The 18,246-nt window shown below is 38.5% G+C and overlaps 1 protein-coding gene and 1 pseudogene across 3 annotated transcripts in view; one reads left to right on the top strand and one right to left on the bottom strand.

Moving 5' to 3' along the window:
* Window positions 1–18,246, top strand: part of SMIM3 (small integral membrane protein 3) — a 49,556-nt gene that overhangs the window by 17,011 nt on the left and 14,299 nt on the right. For 2 of the 3 annotated variants that reach the window (XM_074212640.1, XM_074212638.1), the window contains exon 2: window positions 15,060–15,537. The gene's annotated coding sequence lies outside the window, so the exon portion shown is untranslated. Of the gene's footprint in view, window positions 1–14,883; window positions 14,976–15,059; window positions 15,538–18,246 lie in introns of those variants that run through there. The other variant, XM_074212639.1, reaches the window with a different exon arrangement.
* Window positions 5,712–7,255, bottom strand: LOC141518402 (heterogeneous nuclear ribonucleoprotein H2-like; annotated as a pseudogene).

Genomic DNA, 18,246 nt, shown 5'->3' on the forward strand with positions numbered 1-18,246 from the left:
CACTAACATTGTGCAATGAGCCACTATTATTGACTTAGCTCTACCATGAAATACAATGATCCGACTCAATTCCAAAAGACTCATGATAGAAAATGCTATCCTGTATTCAGAGAAAGAATTGATGGAGTCTGAATGTACTGTATTTCCCCAGGTTTAAGATGTACATTTTTTTTCTGAAAAATTTGGTGTCTAAAAACTGGGAGGTCTTATGCAGTGTTGTAGATTTTTTTACTTGCATTTACTGCCTTTTTATACTTCTTGTCTTTGTACTCATTGTTTTGCATTTGTCACCCATATATTAGGTTATGTTTTCTCACATTCTGCCCAGAAATGGCTCAGAAAAGATTTTCATACAGTACTGAATTCAAGTTCATAGTGATCCAGTTTGCAAGAGTGAGTGGAAATAGTGCTTCTGAACGTAGGGTTGGTCTTCTCCAACTGAGAAAACAATCCAAGACTGAAAACACCTGGCAGAAGAAGGCAATGAGAGGCAAGTCAGCCAAATGGTCTGATCTAGAAAGGGAATTGAAGAAATGGATTGGAGGGCAAAGGATCATTGGAATTCCTGTGTCCACAAAGATCAGTTCAGCAGGAGGCAAAAAGAATTGCTGATGAAAAGAAGTGACTGATTTCAAAGGAGGTCACAAAGGGTGCTTCAGGTTCATGAAACAGAATGAACTAAGCATGTGTACTTGCACCAGACCTATCCAGGGAGTGCTTGTGGTCTAACAAAGACTTGTACCTTACTACATGGGCATACTCCTCTATGGAACCTTCCTCATAGGAGTATCTTTATTTTGGTCTTGGTGGTGATTTTTCATCCAACACAGATGAGGACAAGCTTATGGATGGAAGTTTTGAGTTGTATGAATTTTATGATGGAATAAATCTTGAATTCAAAAACTTTATGTAATACATTTTTTTTTTCAAATTTCGGGCCCCAAAATTGAGGTGTGTCTTATACAACAGGGAAATACAGTAGTTCAAAACATAGTATTTTCAGTTTTGTATGTGCTTTTTTTCCCCCTTTTGTTCTGTTTCTTCTTTCACAACATGACCAGTGTGGAAATATGTTCTACAGAATTGCATACATCTAACCCATATCGGATTACCTTCTATCTTGGGGAGAGGGGAGGAGAGGAAGTAAGGGAGAAAAATATGGAAATATATTTCAAAAATGAATATTAATAATCATCTTTACATGTAATTAGAAAAAATAAAAGAAAAAAAGAAACAGACTTTGGTTCTAGGCCTTTTCATTTATTCTTTTCCATTCTAGGTAGAGTAGAATTTCCAATCCAGAGAATTTCAAAAAGGTTGGGAGAACAAACATAAGATTTGGGAATTGGAGTCCTGCTTAGATTTTGCAGATAGTTTAATACTGATGTCTTAGAGAGCAAGGTGGAATTTTGGGGAGTGACCTTTGTGATCTCACTCATGTAGAGACTGAGATAAATGTTCATTAGGTGGTGTGCTGTCTTTGTATATGAACTTGGTGGGACTAGTAGTTAATAGCAACTGAGCTAAGCTTTGAGCCTATTTTGCTTTATGGCCTTCCCAGATCAAGGTGGTATAGGGGAATCTATGTCCCTGTATTTTTGTTCTTGTTATATGTTTTTTTTGAAAGGAAGATTTATTTAATGTTTCACTTAGTGCAACACACCTAAAAGGAAATCATAGTACAATGAATGATTTAAACCAAGATCTTAGCATTTAATACAAACACCAAGACCAAATCCTAAAGTATCTGAATTGTGTCCCAAAATTATCCCCATTAACTTAAAAAAAGCTTAAATGTACCTAGAACAAACATGCCAAGTATCTCACTTTTGATTCTCAGACATAGCTCCTAGTTTTACAAAAAAAAAATGTCTCCCAACATGCATCTCAGTGTTCCATGTAATGTGATATAAGAGCAACATTTAACATAATTGAAACTACTTTAATTTAAATACACTTACTACTTAAGCACACTCCTACAACATAATTACCTTGAGAAAAGATGAAATGGTTTAACAGTTATAGTCTTTATTCAACTTGGTTATTACATCCTAGATGAATGTTTTTCTGTGTTCAAAAATATAGAACCTGAAGTTTTTTTAAACAATTCTGACTTCACTTAAATTAAGCATAAATCACAAGCTTGTGTTACAAAACTGTTAAACTCTGTTTTTTGTTTGTTTTTTCCTTTAAAAAAAAGTTGACCAAGGGCAGCTAGGTGGCTCAGTGGATAGAGCACTGACCCTGGAGTCAGGAGTGCCTGAGTTTAAATCTAGTCTCAAACACTTAATAATTACCTAGCTGTGTGGCCTTGGGCAAGCCATTTAACCCCATTTGCCTTACAAAGAAAACTAAAAAAAAAAGTTGACCAAGAGTCAGTGATGAGGGGGCAGAGCCAAGATGGTGACAAGAGAGGATCAACACTTAGACACTCTCTCTTAAAACCTTTAAGCTAAGGACTCTAACTACATTTTCTAGAGACAAAATCCACAGAGGGACCCAGTGAGGCAGTTCTCCAACCCAAGATAACCTGGAAAAGAGCAGAAAGGCTTGGCTCCACAGGGTCGGAGGGGTGGCCCACCAGAGAGGTGGCCTGCCAGAGGGAAAGAATTTCAGCCTCCTGGAGGCAGCCCCAGGGCGCTGGGAGCCTTGGCTCACAGCAGCAGGGGAGTTTCCTGATCTACACCCTGGGGAGCAGCAGGCACAACTTGGGGGAATTGAACAGCAGGCCCCCCCCCCCCACCTCATCCCCGTGGCAGAGGAGTGCGCTTGTGGTCATTCACAGACCAGGAGGGAAGATAGAACCTCACACACTCAAAAACTCAGTAAGCACCCCAAAACCAGGCACAGGCTGGGGAAATGAGTAAGCAGAGAAAAAAGAGGAATACTATTAAGAAATACTTTGCCTGTGATCCCAAGAAGGATTAAAACACTCAATCTGAAGATAAGGAAGCACAAGCTCCTGCATCTAAAGACTCCAAGGGAAAACAGAAAATGGGCTCAGGCTATGACAGAGCTCAAAAAAGACTTTGAAAATCAAGTGAGGGAAATAGAAGAAAAATTGGGAAAAGAAAGAGAGATGCAGGAAAAACATGAAAATGAAGTCAGCAGCTTAGTCAAGGAGATCCAAAAAAAATGCTGAAGAAAATATCATGCTAAAAACCAACATAAATCAAATGGATAAAACAGTTCAAAAAGTTATTGAGGAGAAGAATGCCTTAAAAAAGCAGAATTGAGGGGGTGGCTAGGTGGCACAGTGCATAAAGCACCAGCCCTGGAGTCAGGAGTACCTGGGTTCAAATCCGGTATCAGACACTTAATAATTACCTGGCTGCGTGGCCTTGGGCAAGCAACTTAACCCCATTTGCCTTGCAAAAAAAAAAAAAAAAACCAAAAACCAAAAACAAACCTAAAAAGCAAAATTGGCCAGATGGAAAAAGAGATAAGAGAGCTCTCTGAGGAAAACAAATCCTTCAGACAAGGAACAGAATTCAGGGAGATTGCTGATTTTATAAGAAATGAGGACACAATACTTCAAAACCAAAAGAATGAAAATTTAGAAGAAAATGTGAAACATCTCATTGAAAAAACAACTGATATGGAAAACAGATTTAGGAAAGATAATTTAAAAATTATTGGAATGCCTGAAAGTCATGATCAGGAAAAGAACCTTGACATCATTTTCAAAGAATTACTACAGGAAAATTGCCCTTGATATCTTAGAAGCAGAGGGCAAAATAGAAATGGAGAGAATCTACTGATCTCCCTGAGAAAGAGATCCAAAAACACAACCCTCAGGAATATTATAGCCAAGTTCCAGAACTCCCAAGTCAAAGAGAAAATATTACAAGCGGCCAGAAGGACACAATTCAAATACCATGGAGTTGCAGTCAGGATCACACAGGACTTAGCAGCAGCTACATTGGAAGCTCATAGGGCTTGGAATACAATATAGTGGAAGGCAAAAGAGCTTAGAATGCAGCCAAGAATGAACTACCCAGCAAGGCTGCATGTCCTCTTCCAGGGAAAAAGATGGACTTTCAATGAACCAGGGGAATTTCAAAGGTTCCTTTTGGAATGGCCAGAGCTGAACAGAAGGTTTGATCTTCAGATACAGGACTCAGGTGAAGCATAGAGAGTGGAGGAGAAGGAGAAAAATATGAGGGACTTAATGATGATGAACTTCATGTATTCCTGTATAGAAAAATGATACTGATAATACTCATATGAACCTTCTCATTTAATAGAGCAGGTAGAGGGAGCTTTTATAGATGAAGCACAGGAGAGAGCTGAGTTTGAAGATATAATGTGGTGTAAAAATGGAGTCAATAGACAAAAGGGAAATGTAATGTGAGGAAGAAGAAGGAGAGGAGGAATAGGCTAAGATATTTCATATAATAAGATTTTTCTTTATTACGAGCTATTGCAATGATATGGAAGGGGGGAAGACAAGGGGGAATGAGGGAATCTCTCATCAGAGGTGGCTAGGAGAGGAAACAGCATATATACTCAATGGGGTATAGACATCTGGAGTAAGAAGGAGAGAAGGGGGACAGGGGGAAGGGGGGGATGAGAATGATGGAGGAGAGGATGGACCATGGGGGGAGAGTGGTCAGATATAACACATTTTCTTTTTTACTTCTTGCAAGGGGCTGGGATTGGAAGGCCTGTCTAGGACCACAGGGACGGGTGGATGCTGGGGCCTAAGGGGTGGTATGTGGGCTCAGGGCCTCTTGGCCCCAGGGCCAGGGATCTGTCTGCTGTACCACTCAACTACCCTACAGCAGAGACAGAGTGAAAGGAGAGAGAAAATATAGTACATGGCAATAGAGAAGTATGAATGGAGGGAGTTGCAATTAACAATGACAACGGTGGAAAAAATATGGAAGTAACTTTTTTTTTCTTTTTAGGTTTTTGCAAGGCAAACGGGGTTAAATGGCTTGCCCAAGGCCACACAGCTAGGTAATTATTAAGTGTCTGAGACCAGATTTGAACCCAGGTACTCCTGACTCCAGGACTGGTGCTTTATCCACTGTGCCACCTAGCTTCCCCGGAAGTAACTTTTGAGATGGACTTATCATAAAGAATGTGATCTACCCACAACAGAGCTGGTGGTGTTGGAACACAGACTGAAGCACATTTATTATTATTATTATTATTATTATTATTATTATTATTAGGGTTGCAGGGCAAATGGGGCTGGGTGCCCTGCCTGGGTTTGCATAGCTGGGTGTCTGAGACTGGATTTGGACCCGGGTGCTCCTGGCTCAAGGGCCAGTGCTCTGTCTGCCACCTGGCCACCCCTACTATTGTTATTGCTGTTTTGTGTCTTTTTTTGTTTTTTGTTTTTTGCAGGGCAATGGGGTTGGAGTGGCTTGCATGGGGGTCACGCATTTGGGTGATTGTTGGGTGTATGGAGCCAGATCTGGGCTCGGGTGCTCCTGGCTCCAGGGCTGGTGCTCTGTCCACTGCGCTACCTGGCCATACCTAAAATTATTACTATTATTATTTTTTTTAGTTTTAATTTTAAATTTTTCTCTCCCCTTTACTTCATCGTGCATGTGAGTCTATTTTTTGGGGGGGGGAGTGGTATTATATTTACTCTTAAACAAGAATATTTTATTAATGTATATAAAACATTATTTGTACAACATAAGAATAAATAAATAAATAAATACAATGCATCTGAAAAAAAGAGTCAGTGATCAGGATTACATTTCCCATCCACCACTCATACTGAACATGATAGACACCCCTCCATTTTGTTTACTTCCATTGATGCACAGCTCTTGTTACTATAGTATCTGGTGTTCATCATTTCCTGATTTCCCTGTACAATGTTTGATTGAAAATCACTGGAGTTGGGGCAGCTGGGTGGTTCAGGAGCAGCTAGGTGGCACAGTAGATAGAGCAGTAGCCCAGAAGTCAGGAGGATCTGAGCTCAAATTCTACAACAAACACATAATAATTGCCCAGCTGTGTGCCCTTGGGCAAGTCACTTAACCCTATTGTCTTAAATAAATAAAAATTAAAAAAAATCCCTGGAATTTTCCAATAGAACTTGATTATAACTGCTCATGCTGCTTAGACCACCTTAGCTTTCTAATTCAGAAACTGGCTAGCTGGACCACCATAACTGCTTTGGTTTGACAGGTTCATGTCTCCCATCATTTGGCTACCATAAGTACTACCTCTTGCTCCTGCTGTAGAATTCAAGAAGAGTTCTACATATCTATGCTGTGTATTTGGTTTGTCTTTTGACAAAGCAGCCATAAGCATCTTCATGAGTAACAAATTCATTATCTGCCTTCCTCAGTCACTCTGCCATCAGGTCCAATTTCAATGTGTGCTCGAACAGAGTTGAGTGGTGAGAAAAAATGGTAAATAAAATTTTCGGTAGTTCTGTAAGGTCATCCTCTCATGTGCACATAGTGTCTGGAAAGTGAACTCTCATATCTATGATCAGACATTCCTGAAAAATGGTAATTGAGGTCTCCCAAATCTATCTGACCCAAAGCCATATCTGTCCTTATAGCTTTTGTAACCATCATAGCCTCCATACCCTCGTCTCATCTTTTCAAACCCAGCCTCTCTACCAGGGCTGTCTGAGCCTGGGCCAGTCCCAGGCCTTTCATAAGGACCTGGCTGCTGCATAGCCATTAGCTTGAGAGGAGGATCATAATGAATACAAACTTTTGCTCTTGAAGATTTCAATGTACCTGTACCCTATTCTTTCCTTGTGTTTCTTTAGAGCCTTTTCAGCTATTTGCTGTGAAATGAACTGCACGAAGGCCTCCCCCTTACTCCTCCTCTGGAAGTCCACCAGCAATATTATCCTATTTGACCAGTTTTCCAACCCTGAAAAAAACTGAACAATTTCTTCTTTGCTACAGCCAAATGGGAGTCCTCTAGGGCACACAAAGCCATCATTGACAACGTCAAGGCTATTTGGATCAGCATGCTTCAGCTCCCAATCCAATTCAACATTGTTTGACTGGAATACTTCAACATATCTGTGTTCCTTAGTTTCTCTGTCTTTTTTCAGTGCCAGTTTGACTCCAACTTCTGATTCAAGTTCAACAAATTATTTTCTACTTGATCTGCCTTCTTGGGTACAGATGAAATGAATGCTTGATGTTCCAGTTTGAATTTTGCATTCCTTGAGAAAGTTTTGGATTTCATAGGCCTAGTGGGATCAAAGCAAGTGCGGGACATTTACCACAAATCCTTCTTGACCTTTGGTACTCAGCATCATCTTGTTCAGGCAGTGGCAGCAACTCAAGACTTGACTATGGTGAGGCTATGAAGAAAATCTCATTATATTTTTGAAACATCAGTTTATAAAAACTAATTGATGTTAGGTACTTGATTGTTTATGAGACACTAGTCACAGAAACATAACAATGGAGGAGAACATAGTCAATGGCAATTTGAATTGATGTCAGTAGAGGAAAAAAATTGTACCATCCTTCTCAAGTTATCCTGAATCTGTGATGGGCAGAAGTAACTAATCTAGCTCTGGGAGATGGAATCAGAGCAGTTATGCTACTTTTATATATTTCTCTTTTCCTTAATCTTGATTGTGAGGAAGAGCAAGGTCCCCTCCTTTTTTTCCTTCTTTTCTTTTCCTTTTTTTCTTTTTCCTTCTTAAAATGCTCACAACAAAACCAATCCTGTTTTTCTTTCTTTTTTTAACTTCACCAATATCCTTTCAAGATATTAAAGTTTTAAAGAAAAATTGTTTTTTCTCCCTATATTAGAATGTTAGCACTACTTCATCATGTAGCACCTTCTAATTATTTGATTAAATTTACCTTTTGAGATTTCTGACTTGTTTTTTTATGTCAAAATTCCAACTCATTTATGTTGTTTCTATTTAAAATATATGAATGTCCTTTGTTGCATTAAAGGTCCAGTTAAAAATACTCAGCTTTGTAGGATAAGTTATTTCTATTTATAAGCTTATATCTTTTGTTTTTTTTGTAATGTTGCATTTCAAGATCAATCCTTACTTGGGTTTCCTGGGACTAGAACTCCTTCTTGGATGCTAGCAGTATATTTTTTCTTCCACATGGAAGCTGTGGATTTTATCTTTAACATTCCTAGGACTTTTACTTTTCTGGTTTATTTTAGATGATGATCAGGGAATTCTTTTTGTTTTTTTTATTTTAGTTCTAATAGATCTAGACCGTTCTCATTTGTAATTTCTTAAAACAAAATGCTCAGGATTTTTTTTTAAATCATGGTTTCTAGGGAGTCTAATAATCTGTTCTAAAATGATCTCTTGGTGGGTGGCTAGGTGGTGCAGTGGATAGAGTGCTGGCCCTGGAGTCAGGAGTACCTGAATTCAAATGTGGCCTCAGACACTTAATAATTACCTAGCTGTGAAGTCTTGGGCAAGCCACTTAACCCCATTGCCTTGAAAAAACTTGAAAAAAAAAAGATCTCTTGGAAGGCTTTAGGCTTGTTTACCATTGGACTTTGCTGGAGGATCATTTCTTTTTTTCAAGTGGGTTTCTGGTTACCTTCCTTTCTTCTCTCCCCTTCCATTCCCCTCCCTCCAGTTCCAGGGTATAGATTTTTATTGCATTTTTTGATCATTATTTGGTCTGGTATGAATTTCATGAGTAGGTATGTGGGAACTGGATTCCATTCTGCCTCTGTTCATGAAACCAGCTTGACTGGAAGTGACCCTTTTCTTCTTTTAATAGTTCCTTATCTATTTTCAGCTACATTCTCTGCTGATCCAGCCAATCCATCTTCTAACCTCCTCATATGGTCTTGGAAAGTATGTATGAGTTCATGGAAAGTTGTAGAATCTTCATGTCTCCTGAATTTATATTATGCCTTTTCCCCCCCTAGTTTTTGCAAGGCAATGGGGCTAAGTGACTTACCCAAGGTCACACAACTAGTTAATTAGTAAGTGTTTGAGGCTGGATTTGAACTCAGGTCCTCCTGACTCCAGGGATGGTGCTCTATCCACTGTGCCACCTAGCTGTCCCTAAATTCTGCTTTTTAATGCTACCTTTGTGCCCATGGGTGAGTTATTTAACCTTTCAGGGCTCCAGTTTCCTTATCTATAAAACTGAGATAATAATGGCATTAGTACCTGCCCAAATGCAAAAAAGTATAAAGCATTTCATAAATTCTTAAAGTCTATAGAATGTCTGTTACTATTATGGATCAAGTTACCTAAGGGGAAATATTCATTTTATTTTATTTATTTTTTATTTATTTTATTTTATTTTAGGTTTTTGCAAGGCAAATGGGTTTAAGTGGCTTGACCAAGGCCACACAGCTAGGTAATTATTAAGTGTCTGAGACCGGATTTGAATCCAGGTACTCCTGACTCCAGGGCCAGTGTTTTATCCACTACACCACCTAGCCGCCCTGGAAATATTCATTTTTAAAAAGGAAGAAGGAAGAAGTGTGACTTATTAATGGGAAAACTTCTGGCATGTATAGGAGACAAATTCTGAGGAGTAGGATGAAAGTTAACATGTAGACAACTGTTTACCCCTTCTGAATGGGCTAGGAATTCCCTGAGAGATATTTGATGTTGTTATTTAGTTGTTTTTCAGTCATGTTTACTTTTTTAGGATCCCCCCTTTTTTGGCAAAAATATTTGAGTGGTTTGCCATTTCCTTCTCCAGCTCATTTTATAGATAAGGAAAATTGAAGCAAATAGGGTTAAGTGCCTTGCTCAGGGTCACACAGCTGATATGTCTGAGATCAGAAAGAAGAGTCTTCTTGACTTCAGTTGGAACTCTATCCACTGTGCCATTTACTCATCTGAAAAGCATAGTTGTTTCCAATGAAGAAAAACTTAATAGATGTGGAGATGCAGTCATTTTATTCATTCAGTTCTGTTTAAATCATTTTCCTTATTCCAAGAGAGGATTCAATCAATGTGTGTGCTCCTATCTGCTTGTATGTACATGTGGGGAAGGGTAGGGATGCAAGAGTGGGTATATTGGGAAATAATTCTAATATGGAAAAATGCATAATAAAAATTAATAATGATAATATTGAAGTCAGGGTTAAGAAAAGAGAAGTATAAGACTCATACTCATCCACAGAAATGTTGTGCTTTGCTTTCAAATCATCTGGGAGCTAGGTTTGACCCTCACTTGGGTTTTTCACTAAAATTCAAGTTAGCAAAAAGCCAACAAAAGACTCTAAACCCTTTCACCAATATTTTAAATATACCTGATGTCTATTGTGTTAAAATTGTATCTTGTTCTGGTCCCCCAAAACTGCTTGGTTCCTCCTCCCACCAGCTTCTAGTCAGTATACTGAGTTTAAAAGTTGCCAATTTAATTGTACACCCTAACAGCAACATGGCGGCGATGATCAACCTTGATGGACTCGCTCATTCCATCAGTGCAACAATCAGGGACAATTTGGGGCTGTTTGCAATAGAGAATACCATCTGTATCCAGAGAAAGAACTGTGGAGTTTGAACAAAGACCAAGGACTATTACCTTTAATTTAGAAAAAAAAATTGGTATCTTATTGGTTGATCTTACTATCTCTTATACTTTATATTCCTTCTGTGGGGGGTGAGGGGAGTGAAGTATGATTGGGGGAAAAATTGTAAATCTCAAAATAAATAAAATCTTTAAAAAAGTTACCAGTTTAAAGTAACAATTATCAAGAAGTGAGATTGCAAAGGGGATCCTAGAAGTTACATATAAAGTATTCCAAAGATCAAAGAAGCGTAACTTGAAAACTCTATCATATATTAACAAAAAATCATATTCCAGAGGGAAGTCATCTAGGCTTTGCTGACAGGACTTTTTGGTCCAATGATCTCAGATAAATTCCAGACTACAGGGAAGACAGTCAGATGTCAAATGTTACTAATAACTGAGATGATGAGGATGTGTTAATTTTAAAGTTTTTTGATTTTTTTTTGCAAGGCAATGGGGTTAAGTGGCTTGCCCAAGGCCACACAGCTAGGTAATTATTAAGTGTCTGAGGTCACATTTGAACTCAAGTATGCCTGACTCCAGGGCCAGTGCTCTATTCACTGCACCACCTAGCTGCCCCTAATTTTAAAGTTTTACTGACAACTTTGACATGCTTTGATATGCTTTGTATATATTAACGAACTAACTTCAAGGTGGCATGGATAAAGTTAGACTGCCCCCTGCCCCGCCCCCCCAAAACCTATTAAAATGAGACCTCAAATTCTTTTTCTTAATATTTTATTTTTCAAATTATATGTCATGAAAGTTTTTCAACATTCATCCACATGCATATGAATATTTTTAAGTTACATAATTTCCTTTCACCTTCCCTTCCCATCCTCTTCTCCTCAGTGGTGAATAGTCAGGTGAATGTTGTACATACACATTTGTATTTAACATGTTTCTAGATTAGTCATTTTCAGTATGAGGAATTAGGATTAAGGGAAAAGAAAGAAAACCATGAGATAGGAAAGAAATACTCAAGAGAAATTTTTAAAAAATGAATGTAGTGTTCATTCAGATTCTGAAGGATTTTTGCTTTGTTTTGTTTTTCTTCCTCTGGATGGGATTAGCATTGTCCATAACTGGACTCCTAGGGTTGTCCTAGTACCCTGAATTGTTTCGAGGAACTGCATCCATCAAGGCTGATCAACTCAATGTTGTTAATGTGTACAGTCTTCTCTTGGTTCTGTTCTCCTTGCTCAGCATCAGTTCCTACAATTCATTCCATGCTTCTCTAGAATGTGACCATTTATGGTTTCTTATAGAGCAATAGAATTCCATAATATTCTTATACCATAACTGGTTCAGTCATTCCCCAATTGATGGGCATCCCCTCAATTTCCAATTCTTTGCCACTATAAAAAGAGCTGTTATGAATATTTTGGAACATGTGGGGCTTTTCCCATTTTTTATGATTTCTTCTGAATATAGGCCTAGTATAGGTATTGTAGGGTCAAAGGGTATGATTATTGCTCTCTTGGCATAACTCCAGAATGGTGGGATAAGTTCAGAACTCCACCAACAATGCATCAATGTACAAATCCTCCCACAACCTCTCCAACAGAGAGGTTGTTTTCCCTTTTGTCATTTTAGCCAACTGATAGGTGTGAGGTGATACCTCAAAGTAGTTTAATTTGCATTTCTCCAATCAGTAATGATTTGGAACATTTTTTCATATGATTATATATATTGCTTTAATTTCTTCATTTGAAAACTGTTCATATCCTTTGACCATTTATCAATTGGGTAATGACTTGTGACCTTATAAATTTGATGCAATTCTCCATATATTTTAGAAATGAGACCTTTATCAGAACCCCTAGCTGTGAAAGTTATTTCCCAGCTTTCTGTTTTCCTTTTAATTTTGGCAACATTGATTTTATTAGTGTAAAACCTTTTTATTTTAATATAGTCAAAATCACCCATTTTACAATTTCTTATGTGCTCTAAGTCTTGCTTGGTCATAAATTTCTCCCCTTTCCTTAGACCTGACAGTTAAGAGTATTTCTTGGAGACTTCAAATTCTTGTCTTCTCTCTGCCTCTTCCTGCTTCTACCCTCTAGCATTCTGCCCTCTCTATCTGGGTCCATGCTCCCAACTCTAATCCATGATTACATGAGTGATTTTCAGTGCCTCTCTCCCTCCTCATTCTCTTCCTCCTGCTGACTGTCTTTCTTCACTATCCATCATATTCTCTGTCTGCCTTTGTATTCCTCCTCATTTTCATGGCTTGTCTCTGTACTTTCTGTGTTGTTTGCCCCCATACTCTCTGGGCTTTATTAAAGTGTGATTCCAGCCCTACTTCCCAATTACCTTCATAGTCTTTCTTGGTGAGTACACAAAGAACCAGGTGTCCCAGCTCCATTTCATAAATTAATTAGATATTCATCTAGTTTTTAATGTAAGAATATTAAAAAAGATGAAGTTTTGTATTAAATTATTAAAAAGCACTTGATTTCACAATCCTATTTTGTCTACAAATGGAAATATTGCCTGAAGATAGTTAATATGAATCAGCAGTTACAGCAGCCAAAAAGCTAATGAGATTTTAAGTTTCATGAAAAAAAGTATGGAATCCAGAATATACATATATATATATATATACATTTATTCATTTATTTATTATTACTTTAAAAAATAAGTTCATTTATTTATTTTTCCAACTATATATAAAGATAGTTTTCAACATTCATTTTTTGGTAAGATTTTTGAGTTCCACATTTTTCTCTCTCCTTCCCTTCCCTCCTCCCTCCCCTTGACAAGGAGTAATCTGATATAGATTATACATGTTAAACATATATCTATATTAACCATATGGTGAAAGAAGAATCAGAACAAAAGGGAAAAAAACCATAAGAGGAGGAAAAAACCAATAAATTAATTTAAAAAATTGAAAATAGTATGCTTTGGTCTACTATAGGCTCTATAGTTCCTTCTCTGGGTGTGAAGGGAATTTTCCATTACAAGTCCTTTAGAATTGTTTTTGATCCTTGTACTGCTGAGAAGAGCAAGTATATCATAGTTGATCATCACACAATGTGGTTGTTAATGTGTAAAATGTTCTCTTGGTTCTCTTCACTTCACTCAGCATCAGTTCATGCAAATCCTTTTCTGAAGTCCAGTCACTGATGATTGCTTCCAGAATAATAGTACTCCTTCACATTCATATACCACATCTTGTTTAACCATTCCCCAGTTGATGGACATACCATTTATTTATTTATTCTGAGAAAATTTTTGTCTTTTCCTGTCTCTATGTTTCTAACTATCTCTGTGTGTGTGTGTGTGTGTGTGTGTGTGTGTGTGTGTGTGTGTGTGTGTGTCTGTCCCTTTCTGTTTTGCCTCAGAGGAAGGATTTTCTCTGATGATCTCTCCATTGTTTCAGTACTTTAAAGACTGCTGTGATGGACAGAGATAAGACTGTCCTCAAGGGCAAAGTTAGGATCAGTATTTGGAAAAATTGCAGAAAGGGAGATTTTGCCTCAACATAAGGAAAAACTTATTTGAGGTCTTCTTTTGGAGTCTGGATGACCTCTTATTGAGGATATTGGAATAGATTGGAAGGAAAGCTATGGAATATCTGGATAGCATACCAGAAAAACAAAGATCACCTTGCTGACAAAAGTCCATATAGACAAAGCTGTGGTTTTCCAGGAGCAACGTATAGCTCCGAGAGTTGGATTATAAGAAAAGCTGAGCACTGCAGAATCATCACTTTTGAATTGTGGTGCTGGAGAAGACTTTTGAGGGTCTCTTGGACAGCAAGGAGATCAAACTAGTCAATATTTAAAGTAATTAATTCAGGTTGTTCACTGGAAGATCAAATTCTGAAGATGAAGCTTAAATACTTTGGTCATATTACAAGAAGATGGGACTCACTGGAAAAGTCCCTGATGTTGGAAAAGATTGAAGGCAAAAGGAAGGGGTTGACAGAAGTTGAGATGGATAGACAGTGTCATCATAACAAAAAGATATACTTTTTGATATAGATTTCAAGATAGAGTGGGTGAATAGAAGTACCTGGTTTTATTTGGTTCACAGAGTTGAAGACTGAACAATAAATAACAAAAAGGTTTCTTTTCCTTCAGATTCTAAAATTCAAACTTTTGTTATTGTCAACCAGCTTAAATTTCCCTCTCAAACCTCCATTCCCATATTTGTTATAACAGTATTATAATTAAAAAAAACATTTTGGGTCTGGTGATGATAACTTAGGATTTCTTCCTATTCATACTAAGAACCAGAACAAACAGGAAATGGGTTCTGGAGTAGGATTTCCTGTCAAATTATGTTAATGCTATTATCTTCATTTGCTAGATGAGGAAACTGGAGCATAGGGAAGGTTTCCCTTTCTCACATCCCTTCCCATCCCCTCTCCCCCTCCTCATGCTTAGTGGATTCCAGATCCTGGGCTCTTCAACTGGACTGATGATCTCTAAGATTCTTTCTGACTCTAGATCCTGTGATACTATGGGTCTTGGTTAGGCTTTGAGAGGAGAGGTAAGGTGCTGAATCTGGCGTTCTGGGTCAAAGAATCATTAAGGTCCCTGATCCTGTCTTCTCTCCTTTTTCCCTCTTCCCCAGGTCAAAAGAGATTTTATTGGTGGTAATAGAGGAGTACGGAAGAGGTTTTCAGGGCCCTCTGCTGCCCGCATTCCTGAGCCCTCCAGCATGCTGAAGATTTCTAAGTGGCAGCCAACCCAACGGAGGCGGTCAGACTTCCCCTAGCTGTGAAGAAGGCAGCTGCAATTTGAGAACAGCTTACACTCCCCGCCTCCTGGCACTCCCCGGGCGAGTCCAGCCAGAGAGACGATCAGGGATCCTCAGAGCTCAGGAGGGTTGTACTGGAGCTCAGGACCAGAACTGGGATCCCAGGATCAAGGGCCCCCTTCTCCACTGACATTCTCCACTGGAGAGAGAGACTTTGTTCTTTTTCTGACTTCAAGCTGTGTCTGGTCAGAAAGAGCTGGAGCAAGAAGGAACCTCACTTCTCTGTGATTCCAGGGGTCAAATCAGGCATGAAGAATCTTTAACTCAATACATCTTGTGAGCATCAAGGGAGGTAAAGTTGTTTTCTCCCCCTCTCTAATTGTTTAGCTGATTTGGAGTTAAATGTAGCCTCCAAGTTTATACCTTGTGGGCTTTTATAACTATCGAGCTTTTCCTTAAAGGCTGTTTTCTCTTCACTTGCCTTTGATCCCTCCTTAATTTCTCTGTTTACCTCTCTTTTCACTTGTTCTGAGTCTACAAACGGGTGAACAACACAGCCAGAGAGAGCCTTCTCTTCAGGTGCTCCTCTCTTTGTTTCCCTCTTTCCCTATATTCTTGCTTTGACCATAATGGAAAGAGCACTGCCTAGGAGACTTGTGCTCTACTGCTGACTGCCTGTGGGGCCTTGGGGGTAGTCCCTAATTTTCTTTAGTCTTCAGTTTTTTTCTCTGTAAAATGAGAGGATTGGACAGGATGATGTCTTAATGTTCCTTTCAGCTGATTCTCTAGAAGTTTGCTTTACTCCATGAGCTTTCTCCACTCCATCCCTCATTTTCTCCTTATCTCTCTCTTTCAAATCTATGGAGGTCCAGTCATGGGTCTGAGGCATCCATTAGGGAAGAATACTATTCTTTGTTTCCCCCTTTATAGATAAATCCTGTTTTTTTTTTTTTTAAACCGAAGAGAGAAAATATGGTGTCCTGGAAAAACTCAATTGAGAGTCAGTGATTCTGTCTGTGTATTACATCTGTTTGAGCAGGCTCAGTTTCCCCACCTGTAAAATGAGAGATTTGGACTTTAGTCTTAATCATTTTGGTGTCATGGACCCCAAAGTGTGGTGAAGCTTTATAAACCCCTTCTCAGAATAATCTTGTAAAATGTGTAAAATAAAATGTAAAGAATTATAGAAATATAACCACATATATCAAAATGCAATTATCAAAAAAATATTTTTTTAGAGTTCATGAACCTCTCAGATTGAGAACTTTTGGATTAGATAATCTTCCAAATTCTCTTCCAGTTCTAGATTTCATGATCCTTTTGGTTTTTCCTCCAAAGTCATGTTAGACAAGTTAATTTCTTCCTGTCCAACTCATTGTAGTATTGAGATAAAGAGGAGAAAGTTTTCTATCTCTAGTGAAAGCAAATTCAACCGTCACTTGTTAAACCCAGTTTTTGTTTAATGCACCTTGTGACGATTCAGGAAGATGAGAAATAATCTAAAGGAGAAAGCTATCAATAAAACAAGCACTATCCTCAAATAGCACTTTTAAGAGACAGCCTTGTGCTTACCTAGAGCATCTCCCAGATGCTTAATCCTGAATCCTACCTGTGGGAAGGTTTACCATCACCTGGCTTCTTACTGCAATGCTATGTGACTTTAGACAAGTTGCTTCCCTTCTCGGTACTTCAGTTGACTTTTTTGAAAAATGAGGAATTGAGCCAAAAGATAAGACATTGTACATTCTAGTGAACTGGATTGAGGAAAAGTGAATGGCTTTGTGAGTCATTTGTAAGGGTCTTTTACTAGGTGTATAAAGGAAAACCTAGCTGAGCTTCAAATAAGGAAATAGTCTTCAAGGCCTGCTTTGAAAAAAAAACGGAAGAAAAAGGAATAGAACTTGTTTTGCCTTGTGGTCAGAAAGCATAAAAGCTGAGATAGGGACAGAACTAGGTAAAGTGTCAATTTCAAAATCCCCTATTTGCTCCAGTCTAGCTTGGCTTCACAGGCAGGCTCTGGACTCCTAATTCTCTTTGGGCAGTTTCTGAAACCTTCAGTAGTGAAGAGATGATAGGGAAGGATCGATCGAGGTAAGTCTGGGTCAGGAAGCTACCAAGGCTCATGAGCTGAGTTGAATACCAGGGAGTAGATAGATTCCTGTGAGGGCTGGAAGGGGCAGCAAGGTCTTGCAAACGGGGCTCTGCCCACTCTGGTTCTGCCAGGGATCTATCTTGAAAACCATTCTAGCATTGATTTGCCACTCTTGGCTATGAGGTCAGATAAGAGAACGTGGCAGATAGAGGTGGGGATCCAGGAAGTGAGGAGAACAAAGAATTGTTCCTTTGAGGGACCTTAGTCTGTTATGTATTCTGGAGTCAAATCCTAATGCCAGACATCGTGTTGGTTCTCTATCATCTAGGGAGCTAGGATGGTAATAATGTTAACATTTATTCAAGGCGGAGATTCTTGATCTGAGGTTTATGGACTTTTAACAAATATTTTAATACTTATATTTTAGTATAGTTTCCTTACTTTGCAATCCTATGTGTTTTATTTTATGCATTTAAAAACATTATTTTGAGAAGAGCTCTATAAGCTTCGCAACTGCCAGAAGGGCTCAGGACACAAAAAAAATAATTTCAAGTTTAGGCTTTGATAAAATGTTTATTGTATGTTATCTTATTGGCCTTCACAATGGCCTTGTAGGAGAGGTGCTTTATTACTCACAGTTTAGAGATGGAGAGACTGAAGGACTTGCGCCAGGGTTTTATAGCTGGCAAGTATCTGGGTCAGGATTTAAACCCAGCTTTTCCTGACTCTAAGTCCAACACTATTAAACACTAGCTCTTATACAGCTAGAAGCCCAGTTAAATCAAGTCGTATTTATTAAGGGCTTATAATGGGCCAAGCCTTTGCTGGGCTTATATTTGGTGATAAAAATATAAACAAGAAAGACTGTCCTTATCCTTAAGGAGGCAGTGGGGATTAAGCGACTCACCCAAACTCATACAGTTAGGTAATTAAGTGTCTGAGGTCACATTTGAACTCAGGTCCTCCTGA

Source organism: Macrotis lagotis, chromosome 1, assembly GCF_037893015.1.
Source record: "Macrotis lagotis isolate mMagLag1 chromosome 1, bilby.v1.9.chrom.fasta, whole genome shotgun sequence".
Taxonomy (NCBI): Eukaryota; Metazoa; Chordata; class Mammalia; order Peramelemorphia; family Peramelidae; genus Macrotis; species Macrotis lagotis.